Here is a 14,509-nt window from a genome sequence, read left to right as displayed (position 1 = left end):
TGAGGAGCAGAGAGACCTCCAGGGACCTATCAAAGGAAAATCTTGCAATGAAGACTCAACAGAAAGGTTGGGTAGTTAATTTGGCATCTGTGGCTTCTTAACACTAATGTTGCTAGGCTGCTCATTATTGCATTGTACATTCTAGGTGGTAATTAAAGACCACTTCGTTCTTATTTGGTTATGTTATAATCAGGCCATGACAAATGTGGCTGATGTTTACTACTGCCAATCTGCTAGTGGCTGTATGTGATCAGTAGCACTTCTTAGCAGAGTATACTCTCTACCTTGGTTCCACTGTTATTGCTTCTTGTAGCCCACTGATCTGACATGTATTACTTGTAACCAGCTAATAGGAAACATTTTCACATCAAGCTAGAGCCCACATGGAAAATAAACAACATTCTTCTGGTCTTCAGGGAAGCACAGTGCTGAGTGCATCTGCCTTTGAAATACAATACACTCCTTAATTGTCATTTTCTGTGTATTAGATATTGCTGAATAGATATCCTACATATGTTATTATTCTTGCAGCAGTTGCCACACTTAATTAGTAATCTTCAAAAGTTCTCATGATTGCTTTGTAGCTGGGCACAGAACTTAAAACGACCCTTGCTCTTTCATCAAGACTTCAGCAGATGGTTGTCACACTTAAAAGGAGCCTACTTCCCAATCCCAAGACTCTACTAGAACCAGACCCAAAATATAGCACTAGGATATAATGGATAGGCATATCATTAAATATGTAGCACAGAGTGGGTGTTATAATAGATCTGTTGTCCTGAATATATTTGATGGAAAAGGAGACAATTGATACTCTCAGACTTAGCCTTGGCCCTATGTTGAAAAAACCCTAAGAAGACTTTGAGAATAGAAGCTGGCAAGATATCTTAAGCATTTATAGGCTCCGGAAAGGTGTGGCGAGGACGAACACTTGTTATTGAAATATTTCTTGCCTAACCTCCATGAAATAACAGTGTCCACACTGTTTAAACTTCTAAGAGCCAACCATAAAGGTTCTATTAGAAACAATGCATCTGACAAAAATATCATGGGTTCCGATAATGCATTTTTTTGTTTTACCTTAACAGTTATCTTTGCGTATGTAAATTGGATTCAGTAGTGCTACACATCTTACATTGCAGCTTACCACTCTTAGCATATGGAAAGACTGAGCTATTCCCTTGAGATTTTTTTTAGTTCGGGATTCCAGATAATTGCAGTGCTAAACACCTTAATGTCTGCACATTTATTATGGTGGGGTTTGACCACACAATTGTCATAAAGGCTTATTTGACATAGTAAAAACAAATCGGTTTTTTGTGTTGCTACTAGAAGTGATTCCTGATGAGGCTAAATTTTGTAACTGAAGAAGCAGGGCCGGCTCTAAGGCGGTACAATCGGTGCCACCGCACCAGGCGCTGACTTGGGGTGAGGGCATCATTTTTGCAAGTATATTATAATTTTCCTGCTGCCACTTTCCTGGCCACCAGCAATTTTCAGGCATCAATTAAAATGCCAAGATAACTCGGGTGATTAATCGTTTTCCTGGAAAGAGACCGGAGTTTTATCTAGTGGAAGTTGTAGTCCTGTCTGATGTAACATTTCCTATAAACTGATTTAAAAACATATGATTGCCTCTGTACAATGTGTGTGTGATGTAAAGTGCACTGACACCTTACACTGGTATGAATGGTGCTATAAAACTAAATGAATCTGAGAGACTTTGGTTATGGAGACTTGACGGGCACTGTTAAAGTGCGCTTAGTGAGAGAATCCGTGACAGAGGTGGCCATTGGGGGGAGGGGGAGTGGGCGCCAACTAACATTGTCGCACAGGGCGCCACCAGTGTTAAAGCCGGCCCTGTGAAGAAGAGTGAGTTTATCTCTTCATATTAAGTTGAAAAAGGAGGTGTAGCAAAGCTCTTGGTGAACAAGTTGTATCACACTATCACTACTCCTACTGCTATACATAGACTGTGCCTTTTTCCTGAGGTTAACTTATTAAGAAGGCAGGTAAGTTATGTGTTAGTTATTTGTTAACCGTGGACCTGTAACAGATCCTTGGAGGTAAAATGTTCCTTATGTGTGGGGAGATCATAGTCACCCATTAGATTTCTGTATCAATACATAAAACACTCTCAGACAAGACCTACAAAGCTTTCAAATCTATGGTGGTAGGTATCTGGTTATTAATTTGGAGGGGGTACCCCTATCAACATAATAAATCCACTCTGATTAGGTCAAAACACAGTTTTGAGAGAACCTCTGCTCAACCCCTGGTTGCCATGGCACAAGCAGCAGGTAACCCTCATAGAAGGTATTGTTACATTCAAGCAGTATCAATTTTACAAAGAAAATCTCAAACCAATTTAGAAAATTAGAGCAAAGCTATATCAAGAGTATTAAACATGAACCGGAGAAATTAAAGATTTAATGAAAAAAGTGCAAAGAAAAAAATAAAACGTCAATAAAATGTTACTATTCAAGGTTGACTGAGACCTATGCATGATTTTGTCCATGATGGATTAGAGGTCAAATACAACAAGCAGGTCCTCCAGTCAAAGATTTTACCATCTGAATTAGTCTCTAAAATGAATGCCAAATTCTTCAAGTTAGACAAGTTACACAACTGTGGGATGGTACCGTGAAATTTGATATGCAGTAATCAAGCTTTGCTGAAGCCACTGGTTTTGGATTCAGAGCTACAAGCGGGACAAATCTGGGCAAGGCTGGAAGCTCCATGAGGCCAAATAGCTCTGTTGCGAGATCCAGATTTCAGAGCAGTAAACTCTTTTGAGTGAGGTTAACCTGCTGTTCAAGCTCACTTGGTAGCGACCTCCCTGGGCAACCTTCAGCAGTTTGTCCCGTCCTACGGAGCTGATCAAAATTAGTAACTCCTAATTTCTCTAACTATTGGGACAGGTACTCCTGCTTAATTCTGCAGCACCTTACTCCTCAGGTTGGAAATCTAGGCACCAGGGGCCAGATGTAGGCGGCTAAATACCGGTTGGTAACGGCGAAATTCAGTAAATTTCAGCGTTACCGATTGGTATTTAGCCATGTGCGGTGTAGGTAAGTAATCGGTAAATAAGGAATCGGTAAATACCGATTCCTTATTGCTCTTGCAAATAAAGGAATCGGTAATACCGATTCCTTAGATGCAATGTAGGAAGCACTGAAAACAGTGCACCTCAGCCTTAAGGAATCGCTATTTACCACCAACTTCAAGTTGGTGGTAAGTAGCGATTTCCTTACAAGGAATGTATGTGCGCCACATGTGCACACATGCACATTTCAGGGGTGCAACAGGGTGTCCTTTGGACACCCTGGCACCCTTGAAATACCTCCCGCTATTAATGATTCGGTAATACCGAATCGCTAATAGTGAATGTCTTCACATTCATTCCTAAGGGCCTACAAACCCATAGAAATGAATGGGTCGGTATTCCTTATTACCGGATCTCAATTACCGATTCAGTAATAAGGAATATTAAGGATTCGGTATTTTTTAACCAAATCTTTACCTACATAGGAAATATCGATTTCTTAATACCGAATCGGTAAAATTCGGTATTAAGGAATTGGTATTTCACATTTACCTACATCTGGCCCCAGGTCTCTCTCCAGCTAGGTCTCCTGTGGTGTCCAGTCCTTTGTGATAGATTAGGACTACTTAGAGTAAGGATTCCATTTGCCTTTGATGTCCTTGCATAAGTCAAACAGGAGACCAACCACTTGGCCCTTAGAGAACAGTTCCAGGCGTGGGTGCTAGCAGGATTCTGAAGTTCTTGAATCTTTGAGTCCTTGAGTGAGTGCTCTTCTTCTAGCAAGGGTCTTCTTCTTCAGTTGGAATCTACCAAGGTCTAGTAATGTTCTGAGGTGGAGGTGTTGAGGTGCTAGATTTATCCTGTGCACTAGTGAGTGGCTGAAAAATTCTGCCATACCATCCTATTTTCTCACAGTTGCCCAACCTCCTCTTACTGAACTGTAAAATGATATATGAGCCCTTGTTTAAGTATGAAAGAACCCGGGGGCGTGGCCAAGCTGCGGACCAAGATGGCCGCGCGGCTTTGACACTTCGCAATCCGATCCGGCATGCATTGAATATCCCACATACCCATAAGGCCACCAATCGGGAGATAAACACCGCTGGCTTCATGAGTGCCTCCCGAACAGAATGAGCCCTGCAGCTTGAAAATCGGAGAGATAAATCCTGAGTTACACGGCAGAGACAAAATGGGCTTCGGATACATGATGGCGGCGACGTGAAGCTGCGCAGCCGGGCGGAACACCAAGACAGAGGAGGCGATTACATGCGGACTGGACACCGGAGTGAGGCGCGGTGAGTGTGCGGGGCATGGGGCGGGACGGCTACTTGCGGCACCCACGCTGATCGCAGGAAAGTGCGGCGTGGAGGCCTGACGGCTGCTCGTGAGCTGCGTTGCAAGATCTCCCCGGTACAAACTGAAAGCACGCTGGGACAGGGCCTGCGTGTCACCCCAGTTGCAGCCCCCGGGCCTACGATCACGACACAGCACACGATCACTGGGGTTGCTTCTGGCCATGTCCCGCCCGCACTTGGCTGCCTCGCTGTCTCCCCGAGCCTGCTCTTACCTGCCGCCCCTGCCTAACGAAAGAAGGCCCTGGATGCCTGCCTAGCTGTCCTCGTCTACCTGCGGGCCATCCTGCGCCGTCCTTAAGGTGCAGGCAGGCAGGCCCCGTCTCCACTTCTTAGCCGAACACCCTGCGGCCATCGCATTGTCTAGTGCCAGGCCCCGGAAAACTCAGGGCTGTAACACGCAGCAAACGGGGCCAGACCTGATCACAACAGGCCACACGACCTGAACATTAGTATGCCTGGCTGAGGCTTGTGCCAGTCTGGTGCCAGTGCGCCATTCCACTACAACACCCACGGGAGCTTCACACTGGCCACAGGCGCCATCATCGCTCCCTGTTGCCTGGCTACCCCTCGCCCTACTGCCATCGATTGCGCGTCTCACCTGACCAGCGGCATGGGCCGCAAAGATCCAAAACAAAGGCTCCTTCCCTTCGAAAATGTTACTGAGACTGCCCCAGAGGGTACTACAGACATGGCAGATGAGGGTCAGAGTTTGGTTCACTCCAAAGACACTGCTGGTCAAATAGGCTCACTCCTGCAGGAGATGAGGGCTGGCTTCAAGGCCCTAGATCTGAGATTTGATAACCTGGCCAAAACTATTGCTGACTTGGGCTTGAAGATTCAAGCGCATGACAGGTGCCTAGATGTAGCAGAGTCTCGCATATCTGACCTGGAAGACGGAACAGCGCAATCCCTCAAGCGGCTTGACCCCATGGAACGTATTCTTAAAGACTTCGCCATCAAGAATGAAGAATTGGAGGCACGCAGTCGCCGAAACAACGTTCGCATCATAGGAGTACCCGAGTCCACAGCAACAGGCCGCATGGACACTTTAGTCGAGACGGTTCTCATTGATCTTTTTGGCAGAGACTCCTTCACCGCTGGCTTCGTGTTGGAGAGCGCTCATCGCACATTGGGGGCCAGACCCAATCCGGGTTGCCCACCCAGGCCCATAATCGCTCGCCTCATGAACTTTAGAGAACGTGACACTGCTCTGCGCCTGGCACGTGAACGTAGCGAAACCACATGGCAGGGCTCTAAACTGTCGCTATACCCGGACTTTACCATCATGGTCCAAGAAGCCCGCTGCAAGTACAACGGCGTTAAAGCCACACTCAGAAATCTCGGCTTGCTCTACCCGGAACGTTTGCGGGTTGAGATCAACGGTCGGGCCCGTAATTTTCGACAGTCCTACGGAGGCTCAAGAATTTTGCCGAACTCACAAACAGAACAATCAGCAGCCTGGTGAGGACCGCAGACTCTCTCCGCCTCACAGCGGCTCCGATGCTAGCATGGAACTATTTTCCGGGTCGGGCACTGGTTGAATTTCTTTAATTGTGGAAACATTGGGATTACATTCTACAGCATACAGTATTTAAGAGGCCGGTCGGCTGTAAGGGCGTTGCCACCCCCAATTGGCTTACACTGAGAATTGGTTTGTGAATCACAAATGTACCTCTATTGGGCTTTTTGCATTTTTTTGGTAATTCAATTGGTACTATGGATTTCTACGATAATGTTGGTATTGCCTCACTGGTTGGGAGGGGAGGCTGGGTGGGGGGGCGGAGGGGGGTATTTTGATTATATGTAGTTCTATTTGGTTCTTTTTGTGTTTGAACACAGTCATGAAAAGTAACAATATATGTTTGCATTTATTCAACCCTCATTTTCCAGTCCACACATAGCCCAGTTAGCACGCATTGATGGTCCCTCAGATTTGTCACTAATAACTTGGAATATTTGTGGTTTAAATGATACCCGCAAGAGATGCCACGTCTTGCATTATTTGATCAATCATAGGATAGACGTTGCCTTTTTACAAGAGACACATTTGCCCCCGTCTGATCGTTCCGACTTTGCCTCTAGCTGGGGAGCCCCTGGGTATTTTGCAAACTTTAGCGGTTATGCCAGAGACACTGCCACTCTAATTCACAAACGGGTCCCATTCAGCCTCCACACAACTATACATGACACAAAGACAGTAGATACATAATAGTGGCGGGAACTTTAATGGGGCATAGTGTTGCACTGGTGTGTGTGTATGGCCCTAACAACGACGCTTGTTTTTTATTATTCTTTGCTTTCCCAGCTTCTAAAACTTGGCCCTGTGACCTTACTGTTGGGGGGTGACTTCAACATCGCCCCAAACCAGGCTCTAGATAGCACTTCACTGGCCCCCGATCCCAAACCGCGCTCACGTAGAGCTCTTAAGTCCCTGTGCGACCAGCTAACCTTAGTAGATGTGGGACGGGCACGATACCCAACACATACGGACTTCAGTCACTATACCAGCTGTCACATCAACTGGACAAGGATCGACTTTTGGTTGACCTCCCCCTGTATACTTGGTTGGTGTCGATTGACCCAGACACTCCCTCGGACATATTCCGATCATTTACTGGTAGTATTGCTACTTGCGGTTCCTAGGCCTGAGGGCTTTAAGAGACAATGGCGCTTCCCTAGTCGCGCATTAGACGACGATCTCTTTCAGCACGATATCTGGGAAGCCATTGAGGAATATTTCGCTATAAACACCGGCTCAGTTGACTTGGCCGCGGTACTGTGGGAGGGATTTAAAGCCTACATTCGGAGTGTGTGTATTTCAAAACACGCGGATGTACTCCGCGATTTGCGTAAAACTTTATCGCGTCTGGAACGCAAATTAGCCGAATTAGATGCTGGGCTGCTACATACGCGTACCCCTGAAGTCGAACAAAAGCGGGTGACCCTGCTGTCGGAATTTAGAGACACGGCCGACCGGGAGGTCTTATACATGGGGAAATACCACAATGCAAAGCAATTCGGGGAGGGCGAGCGCCCGGGTCGAGTATTAGCACAGATGATAAGGCCTCCATACAGCAAGGCATATGTTTCCGAATTGCAGACTTCGACGGGCGAGCAGCTAACAGAATTTCTGTCCCATTTCAAAGCGCTATATACCTCTAGAACTGGCCGGGACCGTACTGAACCGGACTCATACTTGTCTGAGGTTGCGCTTGTCTATCTTGAGAAGGATATGCAGGATTTCCTGGCGGTTCCCATCTCGGAGCTCGACGTTACTGCCGCCATTGACGCTTTGCGGTCTTCCTCCGCCCCCTGACTGGACAGATTCTCGGGTGATTTCTACAAGGACTTCAAGGACTTATTAGTCCCGCAACTGCTAGAGGTATACGCGGAGGCTTTGAAGAAACAAGAACTACCGCCCACCCTCCGCGAAGCGATTATAATTCTCCTACCAAACCTGGCAAAGACCCACTGCTATGTGGCTCGTATAGGCCCCTTTCACTCCTAAATCTAGACTATAAAATTCTGGCTAAGGTCATTGCGGGTCGTCTCTCCCAGCTAATGGAATTTATAATTTCCCCTGCCCAATCTGGTTTTATACCCCACCGTTCCACATCGTTCAATCTACGAATATTATTCTCCACCCTGCATAGGATAAACGCTGAGGTGCCCGCGGCCGCTATATTACTAGACACAGAAAAGGCCTTCGATTCATTGGAATGGCCCTTTTCTCTGTCCATTATGCAACGCATGGGGATGCCTATCGGCTTTGTTGCTACTACAGCACTGCTTTATAGCCTCCCCATGGCTCGGCTTAGACTGAACGGAACACTCTCTGACCCCTTTGCATTATCACGGGGCACGCAATAGGGCTGCTCGCTCTCACCTTTATTGTTTATTTTGGCCATGGACCCTCTGATCCACCATTTCAAGAAAAACACCTACACAGAGGCCTACAATTCAACATGGGCACCTGGTTCGCATCCTTATATGCAGATGACACAATTCTTTATGTTAGAAATCCACAGATCAACTTAGATCCCCTCATACGTGAGATATTAAGTTTCGGCTTGTACTCCGACCTGGCCATCAACTGGCACAAGTCCGTAATTTTCCCCCTCACCACCAGCACGAAAACATGCAAACTCGAGTTCCCACTGAAATGGTGCACAGAATCCGTCAAGTATTTGGATATACACGTACACCTAGACACTGAACAGATAATCCGCCTCAACTATGGCCAGGCTATGCACACCCTAGAGGCGCAAATTGACAAGTGGCTCAAACTACCACTCTCCATAGCAGGCCAGGTGGCTCTGGTCAAGATGATTGTGCTCCCGAAATTTTTATATATTTTTTTCACAACATCCCTATCCCCCTTTCAAATAGGTTTTTTCTGACACTCCGTTCACATTTGATATGACTGGTTTGGGGCGACAGGCGGGCCCGAGAGCGCTGGAGGGTGATGACCCTTCCCTATGAAAAAGGGGGCTATGGAGTCCCTGACTAACAGCTCTATTATCTAGTTGCTCAGGCGTGGTATCACCCGGACGCCAGAATCCCCCTATCTGCGCCCGGAAGCTGATCTGTCCTTCCTGAGACACTGGCTGCTATCCTCCCTAGAGGCCTTCCCCGTGACCTGGATGACATTCAAACGGTCTCCACTACCAGCTGGGCCTGGGAGAAACTTAAGCGAATCACGAACACGTCTACCCTTTATTCTACAACTTTGCCAATCCCTAATGCCCGATAGTTACCGATCACGATGGAACGTCTCAAACAACACACTTTCACGAAATGTAATATTACTAAAATTGGCGACCTTTTCCCTGATGGCCATGCTTTTGACTCAGATGACGTGTCAAGATTCCCTGATGCCACAATCATGGATAACTTTGTGCTATTGCGGGCTTGCTCTGCTCTACGTGCCACCTTTCCCGACTTTCCCCTTAAACCCCAATCATTCCCTCCACTCACGCTGGTCATTGAGAGTAAACGGGGTGTCCACCTTATCTCCAAGCTATATAAATCTTGTGCAGTCCTTGTCCCGCTAAATGATGACAAGATCCGCAGAGAATGGGAGGGAGATTTGGGCAGCCCGATAACCGACGAACAGTGGGCAGCATGCTGTGCTGTCACGAGAAATGTCTCCCTCAATACTTGCCATAAGTTGATTACTTTCAAATTTCTCTGTAGAACATACGTCACTCAGGCCAGAGTACACAGAATAGACCCCTCCAAACCACACAGCTGCCGCAAATGCGATGCACCACACACGGATTTCGCTCATGTTGCATGCACCTGCCCTCGCATACACTCCTATTGGACAGAAGTACATAAAACACTAGGCAACATGATTAATTTACCAATAGATCCCCTGCCCGAGATTGCCCTCCTGGGATATGTAGTAAATTTCCTCCCAAAAACGCGTAAGTTTGCGGCCATTTGTTTATTATTGGCCAAAAGAGAAGTTGCCATCCATTGGGGTAGCAGGACTGCACCTACAATTAAGGACTGGATGAGCAGTTTAGCCTATTGCACCACCAGAAGTGAAGTTTATGCTGCCACTATTCCCTCTACCTCGCGACCCAGGGACATATGGAGCCCTTTCAGAGCCTACCTTGCATCTTTGCAGCGAGACTCCCCCTCTCAGGGCATAGTTCCCACTGGGGTGGGTTAGATGGAACCCACATCATATACCAGGTACTTTGAGCTCAACTCCTTAAAGACATCTATTATCTTTATAATTTGCATAGCTTTTGCAGCAGGTACTAGAATGGGATCATTCCTTTGGGGGATGGCCAGTGTACACTTCTGAAGGTTATGACTATCTCATAATATATGATGTGTGGAATCCAACTATAATTTTTGATGTGTTTTCCCTAACTAAGGCAAGCATAACTTGTACCAAATCCTTTATTTTTCAAGGTAATGACTGTGTATATTCATATGTATCAAAATACTTTATGATAAAACGCTAAATAAAGTTTAAAAAAAAAAACAGAATGGAAGAACCCTTTGGCTACAAGACAGGCCTGTCTTCAGCTCCTTTGCCACTTCCCTATTTAGGTAAGCTCTCCTCCCACATAACAGGATTAAAACTGGTTCTCTCCCAAACTAGGACTATAGCCTTGCTATCTAGGAGGATTCTGGGAATTAATAAGAAAAGCCCTTCTTGGCATTTTCAAATCAAAATAGCTAATTCTGAAGTTGCTCTTCGTTATTCCCAGATAGCTAATCACTGCTAGGTGGTCAGCAGTTAACACCCATCTGCTCTTCATAGCTTAAGAGGCAGGCCGTTGTCACCTGAGCCAGAGCTGTTAACTGTCCAAGCCAAGAATGTGTATTCCAGCTCTAGAGGCACTGAGAGGCAAAACTGATTTTAGACAGGTTTTGGTTCAGGCAGTACAAAGTACATTTTATAAAGTTGCTGTTGCACTTAACTTATCAAAACTCTGATTTCCCCCTTAAATCATATTTTGAAAATTAAGTAAAAAAAGCTTTGAAGCATATTTTTAGCATTTTCCCAGAGATAAGAAATAAAGATTTTAATCCCATGTAGGCCTGTTCAGGGGAAAGTCTAGGAAAGCCAACATCGTGAAATAGCATTTGGGTTTCATTTCACTGTGAGAGCACAATAACCTTTATATGTACTGTGCAATCATTTTATAAATTAGCACCCTGCCATGAGGTCATACAAGGCAAACTTGAAGGATGAGTTATGAATATATGAAAGTGGCTTTTCCTGCATGGCAAATGCACTTTCCCTACAGTGCATTTAAATTGCAGTGACCCAGAAACCAGTGCTGCTCCTGACAGACATATATTTTTGTCATGCATGTGGGTGGTGTAAATACACACTGTAGCTCATATGAGACATTTAATTTCCACTCCATCTGCACATTATTTGCACTCTCTACAGTGATCTTACAGGACAGGTAAATAGACCAATTGAGTGAAATCAAATTAGAAATACATTTTAGGGTATGAGCAGACACATGGTGATACAAATTAGCAGCTTCATAGGGCACAGAGCCCTAATACCTGCAAAAACGTGGTCAAGAAAACTGCAAAAACGTCTGAGATGACAGAAAAGGAATTTGCTACATACTGTGACTGACCTTCACCTCTATGATTCATGGAAGATATGCTGCATTGAGGAGATGCATTTCTGTCAGGATCTATCCCCAGCATTGACCATGTTTCTGTTCTTTTAATACTTGTTTTCCGGTCAGCACTATGCTGGTGTGCAATATCTAGCTGTCACTTGGGGTTGTGTGGCAAGCACATAATTATTGGCAGGGAACACTGTTTCCTCAAAGAAGGCAATGTACCAATACCAACTGCCCATGCGCAGAGGAACAGTGTCTCAACATCACACTGATTCCATACCAAGAAAAGAATAGAGAAGTCTCCCTCAGAATAACAATGTTCACCAGGTAAAGAGAGAATGCTCCACGACCGTAACAATATAAATGGAGCAAACCCTCCTGAGTGAGTTCTTCACAACTGCTATTTATGGTACAGAAGCTCCCTAGCTCAATCCAGTGCCTAGACTTTTCTGTCTGTGAGCTACTGTTTTTTTCACATCCTGCTGTCCATCCAGTTTCCCAGACACGTATATGTTGTGTTTGCTTCTTAAATGTATGTAGGTAATGTGTTATGCCCCTTTTCTTACAAATATTCATAGCAAACAACAGCCCCACACTATTGAATGCACACCCTCAGCCACACAGGCACAACACCCACAACAACAAATATTTTTTTCAAGTTTCAATACAGGTGTGTTCATGTTACCTTGATAAGTTGTAAGATGTACAATAATGCATTATGCATAAAAAAGTCAATGTAAGAGCAATGTAAAAATACACTATTCATAGTAAGACAAGTGTAAAACAAGCTTACCTTAGATCCCGTTAATAACGGAGTTGATTAGCATTGTGGTCATGTAATAGCAGCAAATGGAGGGCCTGGACAATGAGGTTCAAGACGGAAACAGAAGTAAAGGTATGTTTCTACCTCATTTCCTTTGATTCCACCAACTGAAAGTAGGAGGTATCCCTGCCACAGTTTCCTCAATGGAAAGGCACATCGTGATTGGCTCGACAGTAATCTTGGCTGGACTCCCTCTGACAGTTGCTTCTGCCTATGAAGCCGTCGACGTGGGTGAAAATTCCTGCCGGAGTCGGCGGCATTCGGGTGGTCCTTCGTCCATGGACCTGCTAACATCTAAATAGAGCTTGTGGACCGCCAAGCAGGTGGGCGATGAAACCTTTGAAAAAATGACAGCGGAACCAGATCCGCCAATATCAAAATGAGGCCCGTAGCAAGTATGAACATTGAGTACAATAAAGCCATTTCTGGTTGCGTCAACATGAGCTCAAGGAAGCCTATTACTAAATTTCAAGAGCAGTTAATTCATTTGTATCAATAATACTACTTAGATTCTCATGGTTTCTGACCTGGAAGTAATACAGTTCCAGTTTATTACAATGGCAATAATTGTTTGTGTTGCTCTTTCAAACTAATTGATGCTACCTCATTTCGAACTTGGGCATGAAGTTGTTACTTTCCAACATTGATTTGGTTTTACAGGATCTGCAGTGTGTGTAGAGCGCTGCTCTGCCTATCAAGTTGACAGAAGCAGAAAGAAAGGAGGAATTTCTTTTTTTGTTTTATTTATTTATTTATTTAAGTGATATTCCCTTTAGACTTGTACTAATGATTCAGGTAGTTCAGACATATCTTGCAAGCGTCTCAGTCTCTTGGGAGATATTTTCTTGGTACTTGTGCTTGTTTATAAACTGTGATACTATGCAATGTGTGTTTTCCTCTACAAGTTAAACAAAATATTTCTGTATCAATGTTTACTGTATCTGTTAGAGACTTCTAGCTGCAGACAGATTACTTACCTTAGAGTATTCCCCAGGCGTAAGACTGGCTCTGGAAATTATCAAGCCCTACCCCTGTGCACTGGTAGCTGGCGTCATTCAGCTCCGTATCGGCGTTGTCCGCACCGGATTGACGTGCGTGTTGCCTCTATAGACACCACCCCAGTGCACTCGAATAATTTATTTTCTTTCTACACCATTAGCGCAGATCTGGAGAGAGCTACCTCTGTCCACTTTTTGAACAACGTTTTTCAACATTTTGTCAACATATTTGAGCTTTGTCTCCCAGTGTGTGTGAAATGTCACCCAAAAAACCTGTGGAGTTTATACCTTGTGGTTCCTGTCACAGGCAAATGTCAATGACAGACCCCCATCTGGTTTGTCTCTGCTGCCTGGATCGTAACTCTAAGGCCTGTGAGAACTGCAGAGCCATGAACCTCAAGGTGCTGTGTTAACAATCCATGAAGCTCCTGATCACCCGGCGCCAATCAACACCGCAAGGCTCCAGGTCCCGGTTGTATGGAAGGTTCCTGACCCATTCAGGAAGCTGTTCCATACAAACGTCATCGCGCTGGAGGTCGTCGGTATTTCCCACAAAAAGAATCGACGAAATCCAAGAAGTTTAAGCAGTTTTGACTTCACCGTGCCGGTCCAAGTCATTGGACGAGGGGCTTGAATGACGTCACCACTCTAGGCCCCTCTCCAACGTGTCCGCTGCAAAGCCTGCCTCTGGGTATACTTTCCGACACCACAACTTTTCCAGAGCTGGGCCTACCCCTGCCCAGCTACGTGGGTTTTATGAGGCCATGCACCTCATTTTTGGCTGGACCGTCCCCTCTGGAGCGTCTTTGGGCCCCATGGGTTGAGCGAGTGCTCCCACTGGATTTCTGCCAGAGGGTCTGCCTTCGGCGCCAGTCGGGCCTCCTGGATCTAGTGCTGGATCCAGACCGACTTGATCACAAGACTGTGACCTTCCCAAGAGCAATCTCAGTCACATTGTTCCCGGTGCCACCGACCCCATCATCATACCCAACTCTGATGCAGAGCTGGATTGGTGTTGCCTGATGTCAGGTATGGCGCCGGCAGGAACTTGACCTTCCGAGTCGGAGCCAGGCCCTTTTTTTCTCGACTGGCCCTCTGAGGACTATGATTGGGGAGGATCTAAGTATCCTTATGGCTATCAGAGATGCTTAGAATAGTTCGAGGACAACTGGTAA

The 14,509-nt window shown here is 45.7% G+C and overlaps 1 protein-coding gene across 1 annotated transcript in view; it reads left to right on the top strand.

The window, feature by feature from the left end:
• Positions 1-14,509, top strand: part of PAICS (phosphoribosylaminoimidazole carboxylase and phosphoribosylaminoimidazolesuccinocarboxamide synthase) — a 417,483-nt gene that overhangs the window by 75,127 nt on the left and 327,847 nt on the right. The gene's annotated exons all lie outside the window — the stretch shown is intronic.

The sequence above is a fragment of the Triturus cristatus genome, chromosome 2_2 (genome assembly GCF_964204655.1).
Source record: "Triturus cristatus chromosome 2_2, aTriCri1.1, whole genome shotgun sequence".
NCBI classification, from domain to species: domain Eukaryota; kingdom Metazoa; phylum Chordata; class Amphibia; order Caudata; family Salamandridae; genus Triturus; species Triturus cristatus.
The sequence above is the reverse complement of the archived record's forward strand: the minus strand, read 5'-3'. Positions and strand labels throughout refer to the sequence as shown.